Source organism: Bos grunniens, chromosome 17 (genome assembly GCF_055505025.1).
Source record: "Bos grunniens cultivar Pamir isolate PY7600 chromosome 17, Bosgru_T2T1.0, whole genome shotgun sequence".
NCBI lineage: Eukaryota > Metazoa > Chordata > Mammalia > Artiodactyla > Bovidae > Bos > Bos grunniens.
Window position 1 is genome coordinate 65,535,095 of NC_141181.1, and position 17,608 is coordinate 65,552,702.

Genomic DNA, 17,608 nt, shown 5'->3' on the forward strand with positions numbered 1-17,608 from the left:
CGACTGAGATGCTGCCTGTGAAGTTCTTAGGAGCTGGGGATGTCTTTGGCAGCTGTTGTTACAATTATCATTAATATAATGATAATAATAGTATTTCCACAGTATCAGTATCAGACGCATCCCAGTGTGTTTATTGGATGAGCTTGGATGTGTTTCTTTGAAAAGGGGGAGACTAAAGGGTGATGGAGGCAGGGTGATGGATGAGGTGACTCCTCGGGGCACTTCCTTTCCAGATATTCTGGGTAAAATGTTTGTCCAAGGCCAGGGACTCTGTGTTCTGCCCGACTGGGCCCTTGACAAATGGGGTCGTTGGCCTTGGTGAGGCCGATGTGTGGATGGTAGGCGGGTTCCACCCCCCAACTTCCTGCTGCGGTGAGTCAGAAGCAGAAAGGCCCGAGTGTGTCCGAGCCCCTCTGACCCTGTGGTCGCTTGAGGGCATCTGGCTTTCCCCCTCATTTGGGGTTCCGGTGGGGCCCAGGTTGGTCCGTGGGCCGATCTCTCACCCTTGGATTCACAGCAGGGGTGGGCTGGGGGAGCTGGGGTTGCTGAAGCCCAGAGAAGGCAGGGCCTTGGCCTGCGTCACCCAGCAAGCCGAGGGCAGAGGGCTGTTGACCCCAGGCTCCAGGCAGGGACATGTTATTTATTGCCAGATTGGCCTCTGTCCTCAGTGAGTTTAATTTCTCCACTTTCTCACCTGCGGTATGTCTTTATTCCTCGCTCATAAATGGCACCTGGCATTAACCAAACCACAAAGCCAAAAATAGACCCCCCTGGACTTACATATTTTTTGCGTGGGTGCTCAGAGCTCCCTCCGTCCAGCAGGGTGTGGACAGGGGATGGTAGTAATAGCCACCATCATCATACAACTGTTAACACACTGAAGACATGCTGTGAACCAAGTGCTCCGCTCAGCACTTAGTTAACTCATTTCATGCTCCCCGTGGCGCCCCCGAGGCAGGGATTCTTACTTCTATACCCATTTTACAGATGACGCAGCAACACAGAGACAAAGGAACTTGCCGAAGGCCAGCAGGGTAGAATTGGGGTTGGAGCCCAGGCCCCAGAATCTGGCACCAGATTAAAAAATAAAAATTATTTTTAAATTGTGGTGACATGCACAAAATGTAAATTTAGCATCTTAGCCATTTTTAAGTATACAGTTTGGTGGCATTAAATACACTACCATCTCTACCATCTATCTCTAGAATTCTTTCCATCTTGCAAAACTGAAACTCTGCACCCATTAAACCTTAGCTCCCCATTCCCAGCTCCCTGCAGCCCCTGGTAACTATTATTCTACTTTCTGTCTCTACGAATTTCACTCCTCTGGGGACTTTATATGGACTTGTGCAATATTTGCCCTTCGGTGGCTTATTTCACTGAGCATAGCATTCTCAAGGTTTATTTATGTTGTAGCATGTGTCAGAATTTCCTTCCTTTTTAAGGCTGTATAATAGTCCATTGTACATAAACACCATACTTTATTTATCCAGTCATCTGTCGCTGGACACTTGGGTTACTTCCACATTTTAGCTATTGTGAATAATGCTGCTATGAACACAGGTATACGGATATCTCTTTGAAATCCTGCTTTCAAGTCTTTTAGGTAGATCCCCGGAAGCTAGAATTGCTGGATGATATGATAATTGTATTTGTAATCATTTGGGCAGCCACCACACTTTTTCACAGCGCTGCACTGTATTACATCCCCACCAGCTATGCGCAGCCACATCCCACCAACACCCCTTGTTTTCTGGGTTTGTTTTTAAAACCAATCATCGTAATGGGTGTGGCTGGTACCTAATTTTTGTGGGAGACTCTTAGGATCTGTATTTGTAGGGACTGAGTTCCTGTGAAAATATCTGTTACATCATGGGATGTGTTTTCTGGAAATATCTCGATCTCCCCCACCCGACTGTGAGCTTCCTTGGGACGCCGGCCTGGGTTAGATGCTCCCACAGGGAATTTCCCAGGCAAGAATACTGGAGAGGTTGCCATTTCCTTCTCCAGGGGATCTTCCCCACCCAGAGGTGGGGTGGGGTCCAGTGGTTAAGACCACGCTTCCAGTACAGCAGGCGTGGGTTGGATCCCTGGGTGTGGGAAGGGGACTAAGATTAAAAAAAGAATGCCACCCCCATCCCGGGCAGCTCCAAGAAAATACAGGTGCTGGGACCACCATTTGGGTGATCTGGGGTCTAGTGTGGGGCCTGAACATCCGTATTAAAAAAGAAATCTCCCCTAAGTGATTGTTATGGGCACCTGGCCCAAGAGACACAGCCGCGTAACATATCACTCTGTTCTGGATAGAGCTGAGGAATTTATTACGAAACTGCTGGAAGTGTTATATTATGTGTGTGTCCGCTAAAGTGAAAGAGTGAGTGAACAGATGATGAATGGGTGAGGGCAGAGGTCCCCAAGCCCTGTCATCCACACAACCATCTTCAGAATTTTTCCCGCATCTATCCAGACAGACCTCAAAGACTGCAAGTTTGGTTCTAGATCACCGCAATAAAGCCAGTATGACAATAAAGCGGGTCACATGAGTTTTTGGATTCCCAATGCACATACAAGTTATGAACGTAAGTACTATACTGTAGTCTGTTGAGGGCGCAATAGCATGATGGCTAAAAAAGAGAAAGTACACACTTTAATTTTAAAAGTACATTAATGCTCAAAAACACCGCTCATCATCTGAACCTTCAGCGAATCATCACCTTTTTGCTGGTGGAGGGTTTGAAGTATTGCAGGAGTTACCAATATGTAACACCGAGATCGGAAGTCAGCAAAAGCTGTTGGAAAATGGCCCCGGTAGACTTAGTCCACACAGGGTAGCCATAGTGAAAAACGCAGTATCTTTGAAGGGCAATAAAATGAAGTACGCCTGTACACCCTCTATGTTATTAGTCACTCGGTGCTTTAAAGTCACCCCGCCTAGCTGTGCTCAAAGGAATCTGTGTATCCTTATTGTAAATTGGAAAAGCCAGTACCTCTGGCCATAAACAGAAGTTTACTTTCAAGATACAAAGGTAACTGGGACTTCCTTGGCGGTCCAGTGGTTAAGACTCCATGCTTCAGCTGCAGGGGACGCAGGTTCCATCCCTGGTTGGGGAAATAGGATTCCACAAGCCTCAGCGGCCAATAAAATAAAATATATGTGTATATAATAATATGTAATATGTGTATATATGTGTATATATATCGAGAGGATGGGAAGGAAACCAGACCATGTCAGCAAGTACAATCATCCCTTGGTATCTGTGGGGAATGGGTTCTGGGACCCACTCAGGGTGGGTACCCAAATCTACAGATGCTGTAAGTCCCATCTAGGATAGTCGGCCTTCCGTATACTGGGGCTTCCTTATTCTCCGACGCAGCCACCTGCGAGTGCTCGACACAGTACTCGATGCGCGGTTGGTGGAAGCCGTGCATGCAGACAAAGCAGATGCGGAAACCACGGTGCCGAAGGCAGACGGGAAAGGCCGCATGCCCCCAGGGGCTTTGAGCCCACGCTCTTGCTGTCTCTGTTAAAAAGGGTGACTGATACATAAGTGTTAAGGGAAGGCTAGCACCCAGTGGGCACGTTCTCCCGCCTGGAACTACTTTTGCTCCGTGAGTCAGTGCCGTTTGCTGTCCGGCCCTTGGAGAGCTGCAGAGTCAGGCATTGAGGGTTTGAGGGAGGAGCCGGGGTGACTGGGAGGCTGATTCCCATGGGCGAGGCCCACCTTCTTGAGTGACCACCACGGGACTGCCCCCTGGGCATGGGAGTAACCCAACCCCAGGGCGACCCTTGCCCCCACGGGGTTCCTCTTGGAGGATTACAGAGGCTTTTATCTCTGTAATTGAGATAAAAGGTTCATTGAGTTGAGACGAATCCCTGCCAAGGAGGTCAGGCCCCTAATCGGGCGCAGAGCCCAGAGGGCACGGGCCTGGCAGCTGGCAATCAGGGAGAAGAGACCTATCCTCCTGGGCTGGAGTCGGTGCGGGGTGTGTGGCAGCACCGCGCGGGGCTCATCTGATCCCAGGTATAGAGAGGCCAGCGGTCTGCCTCTCCCTGGAGTGTGGCCCTGGGTGAGTCCCTTGACTTTTCTGAGCTCCCCTGATGCAAATGTCAGATTAATTCATTTGGAAACCACCTGTGGATGCCTGCTGACGCAGGGCTCTGAGTTGGTTGCTATAGGGAACCCCAGCAGTCAAGACCCCCTCTCCCTGGGAGTTTATGGGCAGGCGTGGAGGCAGGACATCACAGGAGAGGGGAAGAGGAACAGGGGGCTTTGAAGATAGTCTGGGGGAGGTACTTTAGCTGAGGGGTGGGCTCAGGCTTTCCTGAGGCTGGTGTAACAAGTAAGCACCATCTGTGTTATTGAGAACAACAGAAATGTACTCTTCACTGTCTGGAATCCAAAATCAAGGTGTCTGCAGGGCTGCACCCCCTCAACAGCTCTAAGGGCAGCGTTGGTGGGGCGGCTTCCTTCTTCCAGCTTCTGGTGGCCTCCAGCAACCCTTAGTTTTTCTTTTATTTTTTTATTTTTGGCAGCATGGCATGGCTTCTGGGATGTTAGCTCCCGGACCAGGGATTAAACTTCCAGCCCTCAGCAGTGAAAGCACAGAGTCTCAACCACTGGACCGCCAGGGAGTTCCCCCCTTTAGTGTCTCTTGGCTTATATCTGTGTATCTGCATTTTCTTTTCTGACGAGCATGGCAGTCATCAGATCAGGGCCCACCGTAATCCAGGATGACTTCGTCACAGCATTATGATGTCTGCCAAGACCAAATAAGATCACATCCCGAGATTCCAGGTGGCCTTGAATTTGTGGGGGAACACTGTTCAACCCACTGTGCTGAGGAAGGGCCATTAAAGCTGAGACCTAAAGAGGTGTGCGTGGTCAGGGTGGGGTAGGGGTGGAGGGGAGGTGGGTAGTGGGGTCCTTCCAGGCAGAGGGAACAGCATATGTGAAGGCTTTTCGGTGGGAGGGTGGCTGGAGCCGGTGTGACTGGGGTGGGGTAGGCAAGGGCATCAGTGAAAGCTGAGGGCAGAGAGATGGGGGCTGCAACACAGAACCCCCAGAAGGGGATGAAGTTCATCCCAAGCGCCTCCGAGGAGTTTACACGGCACGTAACATGGTTAGATTCCCTTTTTGGGAAAAGGTCATTCTAGCTGATATACAGTATTGTGTTAATTTCTGTTGTATGGCAAAGGGACTCAGTTATATATACACATACATTTTTTTTTTAAATATTCTTCTCCATTTACAGTTTATCACAGGATGTTGAATATGTGTTCAGTTGTGTGACTCTTGGAGACTGCACGGACTGTAGCCCACCAGGCTCCTCTGTCCATGGAACTTTCCAGGCAAGAATACTCGAATGGGTTGCGGTTTCTTACTCTAGGGGATCTCCCCAATACAGGGATCGAACCCGCATCTCTTTCGTCTCCTGCGTTGGCAGGCGGATTCTTTACCACTGCACCGCTGGGAAGCCCACTGAACATAGTCCCCTGTAAGGAAAAAAAAGGTCGTTCTGACTGTCCTGGGAAGTGACATGGCAGTGACAACAGTGTATGTTCTTTTTTTTTTAAGGTTTCTCCATGTGGACCATTTTTAAAGTCCTTCCTGGGATTTGTCACAGCATTGCTTCTGCTCTATGTTTTGTGGTTTTGGCCCTGAGGCGTGTGGGATCTTAGTACCCCCACCAGGGGTCGAACCTGCACCCCCTGCATTGGAAGGCGAAGTCCTAATCACTGGACCACCGGGGGCGTCCCTAGCGCGTGTGCTTTAAGGGTCACCCCAAGCACGTCTACTTCTGACAGGTGGGTTCCTCCTCAGAGCCCGGGAAGGGAGGGCGGGCCGTGCTACTCTGCCTTGAGGAAATGAAGGCCCAGAGAGGTCGAGCAGTTTTCCCAGGATCACACAGCTAGGATGCAGAGCACTCAGGACGATCACCAATGTCTTCTGGGCTGCGAATGCTCAATGCCCTTGGAGGTGAAGGTCCACTTTCAAAGACAGCTGGGATTCTGGGGCCGGGATCATGCCCTGATTTTATACTCATTTCTCCCTGTGCCGTGTCCCTTGCCCAGCCCGGGGAAGCTTTAGCTACGCAGTGGGGATAAGGTAGCCTCAGCAACTTAGTGTGGAGTTAATTCCCTTATATCTGTGAGCTGCTCAGATCCTCCTCCCCTACAGAGCAGAGCTCCAGAGGAGGAAAAAGCAGGCCAAGGGCAGTACGTACTGCCCTGCTCACCAAAGAGTGTTTGGGAGGGCTGCGATAAAATCTTGGGCCGAAGCCCAAAGGAAACGGCCGGCTAGTTAAGACTGTTTCAGAACCTTTGGGCTGATGTTTCTGTGACATTTGGGGTGTCTTTTCACATGGAAAAAGACCTCTCTTCTTGAGAAGTAAAAAAATAATGTTTATCTATTCAGATGAAACATTCCAAAGTGTGAACATACTCATTCAACCCCCGCCCCCCCCGGGGATTGAAAACATAAATTAAGTGCTGTCTCCCAGGTGCAGAGGACCTAATATCCTCCTAAGAGACAGGCTTATTTGCTGGATCTGAGATTCCCAGTGTGGCGCAACGTCGTTATTTCCTGCTCCGTGGGTCTTTTGTTTCTTTAGTTCTCTCTTTGTCTCGATGCTGAGAGAGAGAGAGAGAGAGAGGGATGGTAAGGGAGAGGGAGCGGGAGGGGTTACTCTGGAAAGCCCTTCCCGCTTCTTGCTTTTATTTTTTAAAATTATTATTTTTTGGCCACATTGGCGGGATCTTAGTTCTCTGACCTGGGATGGAACCTGTGCCCCCTGCAGTGGAAGCCCCGGAGTCCTAACCACTGGACCACCAGGGCAGTCCCTGGAATGCGCCCCCCACCCCACCCCCCACACACTCTGATGAGGATTTGTCTCCAACTGTGTTTTGAGGGAGCTGTGGGGTACACCTTGGGGAGAAAGCTGAGCTTTCTCCTGCCCCCAGCGTGGCTCCTGGGGTGGACTCCTGACCCAGCAAGGCTGAGAGATGCTGCGTGCATGCATGTGCGTGTGTGTGTGTGTACACGTGTTTTATGTGTGTGCGCAGGGGGTGGTGTGTGGCGGAGAGGAGTTAAATTTGGTTTGGGATCTGAGGGCTGGTTTCCTTCCTCTCCTGGTGAAAGGCCTGTAGAATGAATCACATCCTCTCTTTAGAGTTTAGAGGCCCACAGAATGTCAAGGCCAGCCTGGTGGTGTCGGAGGGACGCCCACCCCGAGGATGTCAGACTCTGGTTTAGGACTCCGTGGAGGGACTTTGGGCCACCCCAAGGGATGACCCCTCTAGCTTCTCTCTGGGGTGTTTTATTTCATCCATCCATCCATCGTCACCCACTCATTGCAAACCTGGGTGATGCTCGAACCCTTGCTGGAAACGGGTCTTCTCTGCTAAGATTGTCACTTGGCCTTTTCTCTTCTCCAGGCAGATCTCCCTCTGCCTCTCTCTCTTAAAATTAAAAAAAAAAATTATTACATGGTTCTTTAAAAAAAATATTTATTTGGCTGTGTCGTTGCAGCGTGTGGGTTTAGCTGCTCCGTGGCATGTGGGTCTTAGTTGCCTGACCAGGGTTTGAACCCTTGTCCCCTGTAGTGGAAGGTGAAGTCTTAACCCCTGGATTGCCTCGCTCTTATGAGGACACAGGTGATTGCATTTAGGGCCCACCCAGGTCATCCAGGCTAATGTTCCCCTCTCAAGACCTTGAACTAAGGTACATCTACAGAAACCCTTTTTCCATGTATGGGAACAGGCATCCTGCTTCCAAGACGCAGGACCTGGATATTTTTTGGAGCCCTTCCCTCAGCATCATGCTCTTGGTCCCGAGAATGAATCTCCTGAGCCTCCAGCCCCGGCAGGTGCCTCCCCCGACAGCTAATCCTCTGGAGTCCTGCAAAGTTGGGCTCCTTATTTCTGCTGTATAGCAAAGTGACCCCGTTTCACATGTGTGTGTATATGTGTGTACATGAACATGCATGCAAGAATATTTCATATTCTTTTCTATTGTGATTTATCACAGGATATTGAATACAGTTCCCTGTGCCCTGCAATAGGAACTTGTTTTTTATCCATCCTTAATATACTAGTTTGCCTCTGCTAGTCCCAAAGTCCCAATCCTCCCCTCCCCACCCCCGTGGCAGCCCCGAGTCTCTTCTCTATGTCTGTGAGTCTGTTCCTGTTTCACAGATCTGTTTATTTGTGTCCTGCTTTAGAGTCCACATGTATGTGCCATCATACGGTATTTGTCTTTCTCTTTCTGACTTAGCTCTGCTTACTCTGATAGTCTCCAGGTCCATCCATGTGGCCACAAGCGGCGTTATTTCATTCTTTTTTATGGCCGAGTAGTATTCAAGTGTATGTGTGGACCACATCTTGTTTATCCATTCATCTGCCACGGGCATGTAGGTTGCTTCCATGTTTTGGCTATCGTGCATAGAGTTGCTGTGAACGCTGGGGTGCGTATAGCTTTTCCAGTTAAGGTTTTGTCCGGATATATGCCTAGGGGTGGGATTGCTGGATCAAATGGCAACTCTAGTTTTTTGAGGAACCTGCATACTGTTCTCCACAGTGGGCTGCACCAATCTGCATTCATGGTGGGAGTTCTGAAATTGCACTTTTTCCGTCCGTAGGGCAGTTCACACTCTTTCTCTCAGCCTCACGTTCAGTCCTTCAGCCAGTCCTGTCATCTGTGTTTAAAGTCACACTGCCTCCTCTCTCTGACTCCACCATCACTGAACCAGCCCATGCCGCCCCCTCTTCCACCTGGGAGGCGGCAGGGGCCTCTGACCTTGTCCTCGGCGATTTATCCTCCTCTGGGCACCTGGAGTGAGCTTCCAGGTGGCTCAGAGCCCTGGTTAAGCCCGCATAGGGGTGGGTCCCCCTGCCTTCCTACAGAGGCTCCGCCTGACAGGGGCTGGCCGCCTGCCCCTCCAGACAACCCTGTCCTCCCCCTTCACACCTGCCTGCCTCCGTCTTCCTTTTGAAAGGCTCTTTCCCAGGCTGTTTGCACGGCAGGCTCCTTCCCTTCCCATGGGTCTCAGCTCGTATGTCACCTCCTCGGAGAGTCCTCCCCATCCCCCCAGGGTGGAGTTGCTCCCCGCAACCCTGACTCTTAGCACATAACCCTGGTCGGCTCCAAACCAACCTCATCCTTGCCTTTCGTTTACTGAGACCGCCTCGGTTTGCTCTGAGGCTGCACCCCTGATGCCCACAGTCAGTGCTGATGTACACAATCAGTGCTTGATTGATGTATATTTGTTGAGTGAATGTCTGGGTGACGCCCCGGCTTCCTGGATGTCTTTGGGCAACTTTCTTCCCCGGCTCGGGATCTCCTCGCCAGTGTAACCCGGGAGCTTGGGCTGCACGGTCTCCAAGATGGAAGGTTCTGGGCCTCCAGGCCCCAGGAATTCAGGGCTGGTCAGGGCTCTGGGGGGACGCGCTGGCCTGAGGGAAGATGTGGGAGGAAGGATGACCTTGAGCCTCAGGAAAGGGAGGGTCCCTGGGTGGGGAAGAAACTATTTGGGAGGAGTTGCCGGTTTAACCAGAGCTTACAGGCCCCCTCCCCAGGGGCCTCCCCCCCAGATGACACTGGTTGTTGTCTTAGCTGCCGAGTTGGGGCTGGGAGGGTGTGCGGGGCAAGCGTCCACCCCACCGGGGACTTCTGCCAAGCAGGCTCTTGTTTATTTGAGATTTGAACAAAAAAGAAGACTATCCTCTTGAAAACACAGCTTCAGAAACCTTGCCGGGGTTGGGGAATCTGGGCAGACAGCAGGGAGCTTTTCTCCCTCTTTGTTAAATTGAAAAAAAAAAATTAATGTAATATCACACACGCCAAACATCAGGAAGAAGAAATTGCATCCAGAAGCCCACTGCTGTTAGACAATCACCGTGAACTTTTGGCAGGGGGGTTTTTGTATTTTTAAGGGTGCTTTTGTTTTTCCTGTAGATTATGTTGATTACGGGACTTCCCCAGTGGCCCAGTGGTCAATTAATCTGCCTGCAGTATAGGAGCTTCAGGAAACGTGGGTTCTATCCCTGGGTCCAGAAGATCTCCTGGAGAAGGAAATGCCAACCCACTCCAGTATTCTTGCCTGGACAGAGGAGCCTGGCAGGCTATCATCCATGGGGTCACAGAAAGTCGGACTCAACTGAAGTGAGTGACTTAACAGGCACACATGTTGATTACAGGGCTGTATACCGCTTCAAAGCTTTTTTTCCCCCCTTTAAATCATGCCATTAACTAGTTTCTCCCATCTCCCATGTTAATAAACTTCATCTGGGACAAGTATGTAAAATTGCCAGATACCGGGGTCTGGTTAACCAGGCCCCAGGTTAGACTGTTTACACATTGAGGTTGTTGCTCATTTCTTGGACCGTGTCTCGCCTACAGTACCTGGGTTCTCTCCGGCCCCGGGGTGCCTGCGCTTTGAGCTCCCTGAAAGGGTCTCCCGCCTCAGGGCCTTCGCACACGCTCTGCTGCTTCCTCTCCCTCGGTTATTCTTTGTTGATGTGTCGCCGTGACTTCCATCACAGTTTGTATGGAGACCTATCTTGGGTTTCTCTCTGAGTTCTGCCTGGCTCCCCTGACCCATGACTGTGAGCCTCCTGAGGGCAGGGGTGTTGCTGTCTCTGGAGGAGTCGGGAGATTGTTAGTTCCATGCCCCCTAGATGTCCATTCATTTTTTTTTTTAAGTCTATATATTTTTGGCTGCTCTGGGTCTTTGTTGGTGCACACAGGTATTCTCTAATTGTGCAGAGTGGAGGCTACTGTCAACTTGCAGTGCTCAAGCTTGTCAATGCAGCGGCTCCTCCTGCTGCAGAGCGCAGGCTCCAGAGCACTGGCTCAGTAGTTGGGGCACACGGGCTTTGTTGCCCCGAGGCATGTGGGGTCTTCCCGGATCAGGGATCGAACCCACATCCCCTGCACGGGCAGGCAGATTCTTAACCCCTGGGCCATCAGGGAAGTCCCTGATGTTCATCCTTGAGTTATAAAAATGGGGCCTCAACTTCTTTTGTGCCTTAAGTAGTTGAGTAGGGGTGGTGGTGGATAAGTTTTATGGTGAGGGTGTATGTGTTAGTCGCTCAGCTGTGTCCAACTCTTTGCAACCCCATGGACTGTAGCCCGCCAGGTTCCTCTGTCCATGGGATTCTCCAGGTAAAAATACTGGAGTAGGTGGCCATTCCCTTTTCCAGGGATTTGTCCCGACTCAAGGACTGAATCCTGGTCGCCTGCATTGCAGACAGATTCTTTACCATCTGAGCCACCAGGGAAGCCTGTGGTGAGGGAATGGGATCCGTTTTTATTTTAGCCCCCCAAAGCATGAAGCAAAGATGAAAATGAGCCCCACAGATGTATGACACTCCATTGAGTTCCTCCATTGACATCCTCTATGTATGTGAACCCATATGACCATGATGGTTACCATGGAGATCCACAGATGTCCTTGTCACCACACTGAAAGTAGGAGCTGCTCTTTCTTGAACACATAATTTGTTTTATTCATTTACTTCTTACAGCCAGCCCCTGAGAGAGGCTCTCAACATCACCATATTACAGAGGGGGAAACTGAGGCTTGGGGAGGTGGTGTAATTTTTCCGGGATCCACACAGACTAGAAGTGGCTAAATTAGGCTATAAACCAAGGCAGGATGGTTCCAGGGTCAGAGCTCTTGATGACAGCCCTGCCCCACTGTGTGCGCACGTGTGCGCCAGGTATGAGCACACAACAGCAGCTTCCCTGAGCGCCAGGCCCCAGGGTGAACAGGTTGCCCCTGCATGTCAACAGGCTGGCCTAGCAGGCACTGGCTCATGCCTTGGTCTTGCCCGTCCTTGAGGGGTAGAGTCACGGTGGCCCCGTGGTGACCTGGCCTTGAAGGTGGGCAGCCTCAAGAATGCTGGCCTTGGACGCCTGCCAGAACCCACTGTGGGAAGGACCCAGGGTTTGATGGGTGTGCCTGGCCCTTTTTCCAAGCTGGGAAAACTGAGGCCCAGGACACACAGCCAAAGTCACAAGCCCCGACCATAGGCCTCCCCTTGACGACTCAACCCCTCCGTCCTGCTGGGGGCTTGGCCCAGGCAGTGCCTGTCACTCAGGCCAGCTTTGGGGACCCTCCCTTCCATATTTTTTAAGGTCGTCTCCTCTCTTGATTCCTGCCAATGCAGCAGAGGGGTTCAGCCTTTTGGGTCTGAAGTTTGACGAGTGGCCTTGCACTAGGCTTTTAATTTCCTTAAGCTTCTGTTTCCTCCTTTAAGTGGGAGAAACGGTGACACCTGTAGTCACCGGGTATTTGTGAGGAAGCGAGGGAATCATCTGTATCCAGAGTATATCTTAGGGCTAGGGACCCACACAGCAAGCATGGAGAGAATGCCTGCTCCGTGGTCGGGGTTGTTTCCACTCGTGCGGGGAGGTCAGGCCCTGGGTTTGCCTCGCAGTCCCCTCCTTCCTCGACGGGGCACACCGCACGGACCTTTGCAGGCGTGGGTCTGGGGACCCCTCCCCCTCCTCTCCAGGGCGGGCAGGACGTGATTCACGGCTGCGCCGGCGGACAGCGCCCTTGGCATAACTGACCATGCCTGGCATAACTGACCACGCCCGGAACCATCCTCCTGAGAAGTTGTCTCTGGGGCTTAGGGATCTTGCCAGCGGGGACAGGGGTAGGGCCCAGGGCTTGGACCCTGCAGCAACTGAGACTGGCCCCTAAAGAGCTGGAGTCTTGAAGGATGCCCGTGCCTGGGTCTCTGCCAGGAGATGAGAGTCTTAAATTGCAGTGTTCATGTCATGGCTGTAGGCTCTTGGCTTTCAGTAGAGGACAGGGTCTCAGACGGAGGGGACACATCAGTGGTGTGCTTGTAAAATCTTGTCTTTGTAATTACCAACTTGTATAATTACCAACACTGTATAGCTCCCCTGTCTTCCCCGCCCCGGCCCCACCCAAGCTGGCCCTGTCTTGTTCACAGCTGCATCTTGGCTCCTGGTGCAGTGCCTGGCACATAGACTAGTATAAATGGCTTCAATAAATTAGCACCGTCAAGCACTTTTACATCCTTAGCAAACCTTTCAGCTACTTTTGGAACTGGAAAGGGTTCTAAACCCATTCAACAGGTGAGGAAGCTGAGGCTAAGGAAGATAAGAAGGGTGCCCCAGCGCCCAGAGGCAAGATGCAGGTTGGAGTCTGAGTGCTGTGAGGCTGCAACCCAAACCTCTCTTCTGACTCGGAAGCCCGCCTGCCAGGTGCCGATCTCCGAGCGGCCCTCTCAGCTTCTCCGTCTCCCTGCCTTGAAGCCAGCAGTTCTCACCTGGGAGCACAGGATGGAGGATGTTGACACGTGAGACGCCCTCCCCCGGGAGTGCGGGACCCAGCGAGGCTCCTGGCAGGCAGGCGGTAACTCCACCCTCTCCCACTCAGGAAAGCAGATCAGAATGCAGGGGATGGGGGCGGGGAGCGAGGCAGGAGATGGTTCTGGGAGAGGCCCACTTGCACTCCCATAGGTATCCTCAGATGTGCCTCCTGTCCAGATTCAGCTCTTGCCACTTTTTGCCACTCCACCCCAGCCAGGTTATCAGAGATCTCTGTTCCGTCAATGACCTTAGGAGGTCTTCTCTAACCCTAGACCTCATGCTCCTTCCTTGGCAGGCTCCCTCTGATCCCTTTAGTCATGCAGCTGAGATGGCACCTCTTCCAGGAAGCCTTCCTTGATCACCCAAATTCATGGGATTCAACTGTGATTCACACAGCAGACCTCACTCCCTTTACCTCCCTTGTCACATGCTGCTATCTTTGTCCTGGCGTGTTGGCTTAATCCACTCCCCATCTTTCCCACTCCCCAGCTCTAAGCTGAATATAAACAGGGACCTTGAGTTTCGAGTTCGTCAGTATCTCCCCATCCCCAAACACAGGGTCTGGCACATAGTAGGGCAATAAATCTTTTGAATAAATTGGTAAAGGAGCAACTCCAAATTCAGCCAGCGCATACGTTGGCACCTCCCACCATCTCGGTCGTCAGAGGGTAGCAGACTGTTTCACCACGGGGTGTGTCTCACCATCGTCTCACGATGCCCCTGGGGAGGATGGGTGTTCCGAACAAGTCCATCTCTTGTGAGACAGGGATTCTAGGAAAAAGAGGGGTGTCTTAGGCTGGGCTCCCTCAGGGGCACAGCCTGAGGCGAGGGTGCCAGGACAAGTGATGTTCTTGGGTGGTGGGACACTTGAGGGTTTGCTGACCATCAGTATACTTCTGGGGACAGCTGGGTTTGTAAAATGTGCTGGGAACCTTGAGGAGACTCCTTACATGCCTTTAAACTGTCCCAGCAGCAGTAGAAATCTGCCCACCCATGCCAGGAGGATTTGGGTGGGGGTTCCGACAGTGTCTACTACAGTGGGCAGGCTCTTCCCCCCGGTGGCTGGCATGCTCAGCGTGGTGAGCTCTGTCGGGGATCTGCCGGCTCCAGCAGACAGACAAGGATGGGGGCTCCGGTGAACCAGAATGTGAGCCCAGAGGCTGTGATTAGGAAGAAGTTGGCTACTTGTCTTTGTTTCTGCCGGAAACCTGGGGCCGTTTGCAAAATAGTTGCCACTTTGGACATAAAAGGATCTCCAAGCCCAGAGAGGTCATTTCCTTGGGTTCACCTTCTGAGGAGGAATTTTATGATAAGCAGATTTCCTGCATACCGAGCGCCTGCTGTATACATTTCCTAAGCCTCTTTGGTTCCTTGTGTGGTTTGAGATGCTGGACAAAGCCCGTCCCTCCCCCAGCTCCCCACATTTATCCTGCCCTTGGTTTAACTGCACAGGCTCCTCCCCATCCCTCATTCTCTCTCTTAGTTCAGTCACTCAGTCGTGTCCGACTCTTTGCCATCCCATGGACTGCAGCACGCCAGGCTTCCCTGTCCATCACCAACTCCCGGAGCTTACTCAAACTCATGTCCGTTAAGTTGGTGATTAATAATATTGTTGATAAGGACTGTAACTGATGCATATGGCAGCCACAGGCGGTACCCTAACCATTTTGCACGTGTGATCTCTTTTAATCCTCACAAAAGCACGTGAAATACCTACTCATGATTCCATTTTATACTTGAGAAAGCCAAGGCTCAGAGAGGTGGAGTGACTTGCCCGAGGTCACACAGCTGGTGAGGTCAAGATGGGATTGGACACCAGCTGGTTGACTCTGGAGGTCCTCTTTCTGCATGGTCTTACAGAGGGACACAGACAGGGCACAGAGGACCGGGACTTCTGGTTGCCAGTCCTGCATATTGTCTCCCAAGCACATCATCCTCTGAGCTCTTAATAACTGCTGATTACATTGGGCAAAATTAGGGTCTGGAAGAACTGAGAGCAGGTAGTTTTTAATCTGAATTTAGGAGATCGTAGTGTTTTCTGTCACCAGATGGGGGGTAGCTTGCCTTCAGGGGAGGGGTCTGAAATTACTCTTCAGGGAACAGACCCCTGTCTGCCGAGGTGATTCTTCTCAGAGCTGGTGGCTGAGTGGGATGGCTCAGGGCAGGGCCCTCGCTGCCCTCAGAGGGACTTTGCAGAGCTTTGTTGCTGGTGACCGAAAGCAAGAAGGTTCGGATGGGTCCTTCTCCATATCTTTTAGAGATGAAAGGATTTGGGAGCATAGGGTAGACCCTCTCCCAACACACGCACACACACACACCCACTCTGTAGATGCTGCCTCTCATTATAGCTGCACTCCTGGCCCATCCTGAGTCTGTCCTCGTCGTTCACTTTAGACTTGCCTGTGAGAGGCAGTAGGTCTGCCTGGAGTCCAGGTGGGTAGAGAGCCTGGAGTCTGTCTGGAAACAGGCCTACTGCGGAAGGGAGTGACCAGATAGGGGAGACAGTGCCCTCAGGAAGCACCATCAGGCGAGTGTGGAGGTGAGACAGGGAAGTTAAGGAGCTAACATGGGCTGTGTCACCCCGACAGCACCTCGGAGGTTACCCCAGAGAAGCAGGGAGCTGGGGCATTGATACACCAGTTGCCATCCGTCTAAGGTGGGAGGCTGCCCGTGGGGCACTTCTAGCCTGTGCTCCAGTGGCCAGAAAACAAGCCAGAGCATCACGGTCATCTTCAGTAGGCAGCCTTCTGCATCTCAGAGCTGAGGGTATAGGGCAGGGCACTCTAGGAATCAGCCGCACCCTTCTGGAGAAAGGTTTGGGGTCTTTGACATGCATCTTATATTCAGAAATTTATTCTGTTTCACTTCATGCTTTCACGAATCTAGCATTAAAAACATAATAATTGCAATTCCATTTTTTTTTCTTGTCCTCATTCTTTTTATTTATTTATGTTTGGCCACACCACAGGGCATGCGGGACCTTAGTTCCCCGACTGGGGATAGAACCCGTGCCCCCTGCAATGGAAGTGCAGAGTCTTAACCTCTGGACCACCAGGAATTCCCACATATCTAGCATTTTTAAAACGCTTCTTTTTTCCTTGTCACAAGCACATTCATTTGATCAGAAGTCAATGCAGCAAAGGAACCCAGGTGGTGGTCTTCGTGGTCTTTGGTGTCTCTGAGCCTCAGTTTCTATAAAATGGGAGTAAAATACTACAAAATGAGTCTTTGCCTGTGAAGTGTTTCTCCTGGAAACCGGCTACACGTTCAATAAATGGTTTTTATTAGTAGGATATAAAATTTAGATACTATAGCTAAGCAAAAAAAAAAAAAAGGAATAAAATCCCCTGTGGTCTAGTTTCCCTCCACTTAGAGTCAGCCCCTCTGAACATTTCTTCGTTTGTTTATTTATTGGCTGCACTGGGGCTTTGTTGCTGCATGCGGGCTTTCTCGAGTTGTGGGGCTACTTTCGGGTGCGGTGTGCAGGCCTCTCGTGGCGGTGGCTTCTCTTGTCGTGGAGCACAGGCTTCTGTGGGCACGCGGGCTTCAGTAGTCGCGGCCAGAGGGCTCGAGCGCAGGTTCGGTAGTGGTGGTGCATGGGCTTAGTTGCTCCGTGGCGTGTGGGATCTCCCCAGACCACGTGGTATTTCTTATATATTCTTCTAACACTGTCTCTCAGTATCCACATGTTCATACTTGTATGCCCATCCATGTGCATCTATATAAAACGAGAATCTTCATGGTCCATATCATACCTAAATGTTTTAAAATTTAACTGTTACATATTCATTTGGCCAGGTTAATATACATTCACAAGGCTCAAAATGCAAAGTTACCAAAGTGAGAAATCTCCCTCTCTGGCCCTCAGTTCACCCCTTTCCCCGGCCACCACCCCAGGGAATGAATTTAAAGCTTATCTTTAATTGTATTTTTGCCCCCCCCACCCCCCCACCCCGAAACTCTTTGTACCTGCCTCCACCTGAAAGGGTAAAAGATTGAATGTGCTCACGATAACTCGTGTATCACGCAGAGAGGCACCTATATCCTTGTAAGTGGCAAAGGTTACCTTGGAAAGTGAACCGTGCTGGCCTCCTGTGTCGATGGTATCATTCTGGCCCTGTAGACAGCGGCTTTCTTAGTACCGCCTGATAAAGACGATGGATGTGGGAGTCACAAGGCCCCTGGCTGACCCCTTGAACACGCGGCACCCTTCACTTTAAACCACAAGCGCTACATAATGAGCGGCTGCATCCTCCGTTAAC

The 17,608-nt window shown here is 51.2% G+C and overlaps 1 protein-coding gene and 1 long non-coding RNA gene across 5 annotated transcripts in view; one reads left to right on the forward strand and one right to left on the reverse strand.

Annotated features, from left to right (window-relative positions):
* Nucleotides 1–17,608, forward strand: part of KIAA1671 (KIAA1671 ortholog) — a 185,324-nt gene that overhangs the window by 19,014 nt on the left and 148,702 nt on the right. For 2 of the 4 annotated variants that reach the window (XM_086346035.1, XM_086346038.1), the window contains exon 2: nucleotides 5,577–5,806. The exons of the other annotated variants lie outside the window; for them this stretch is intronic. The gene's annotated coding sequence lies outside the window, so the exon portion shown is untranslated. The remainder of the gene's footprint in view (nucleotides 1–5,576; nucleotides 5,807–17,608) is intronic. 4 annotated transcript variants of the gene reach the window in all.
* LOC147355668 (uncharacterized) lies at nucleotides 16,345–17,549 on the reverse strand. Its single transcript, XR_015144024.1, has 2 exons — nucleotides 17,413–17,549; nucleotides 16,345–17,101 (listed from the first exon to the last, which is right to left on the reverse strand). It is a non-coding gene; the product is annotated as an uncharacterized LOC147355668 (long non-coding RNA).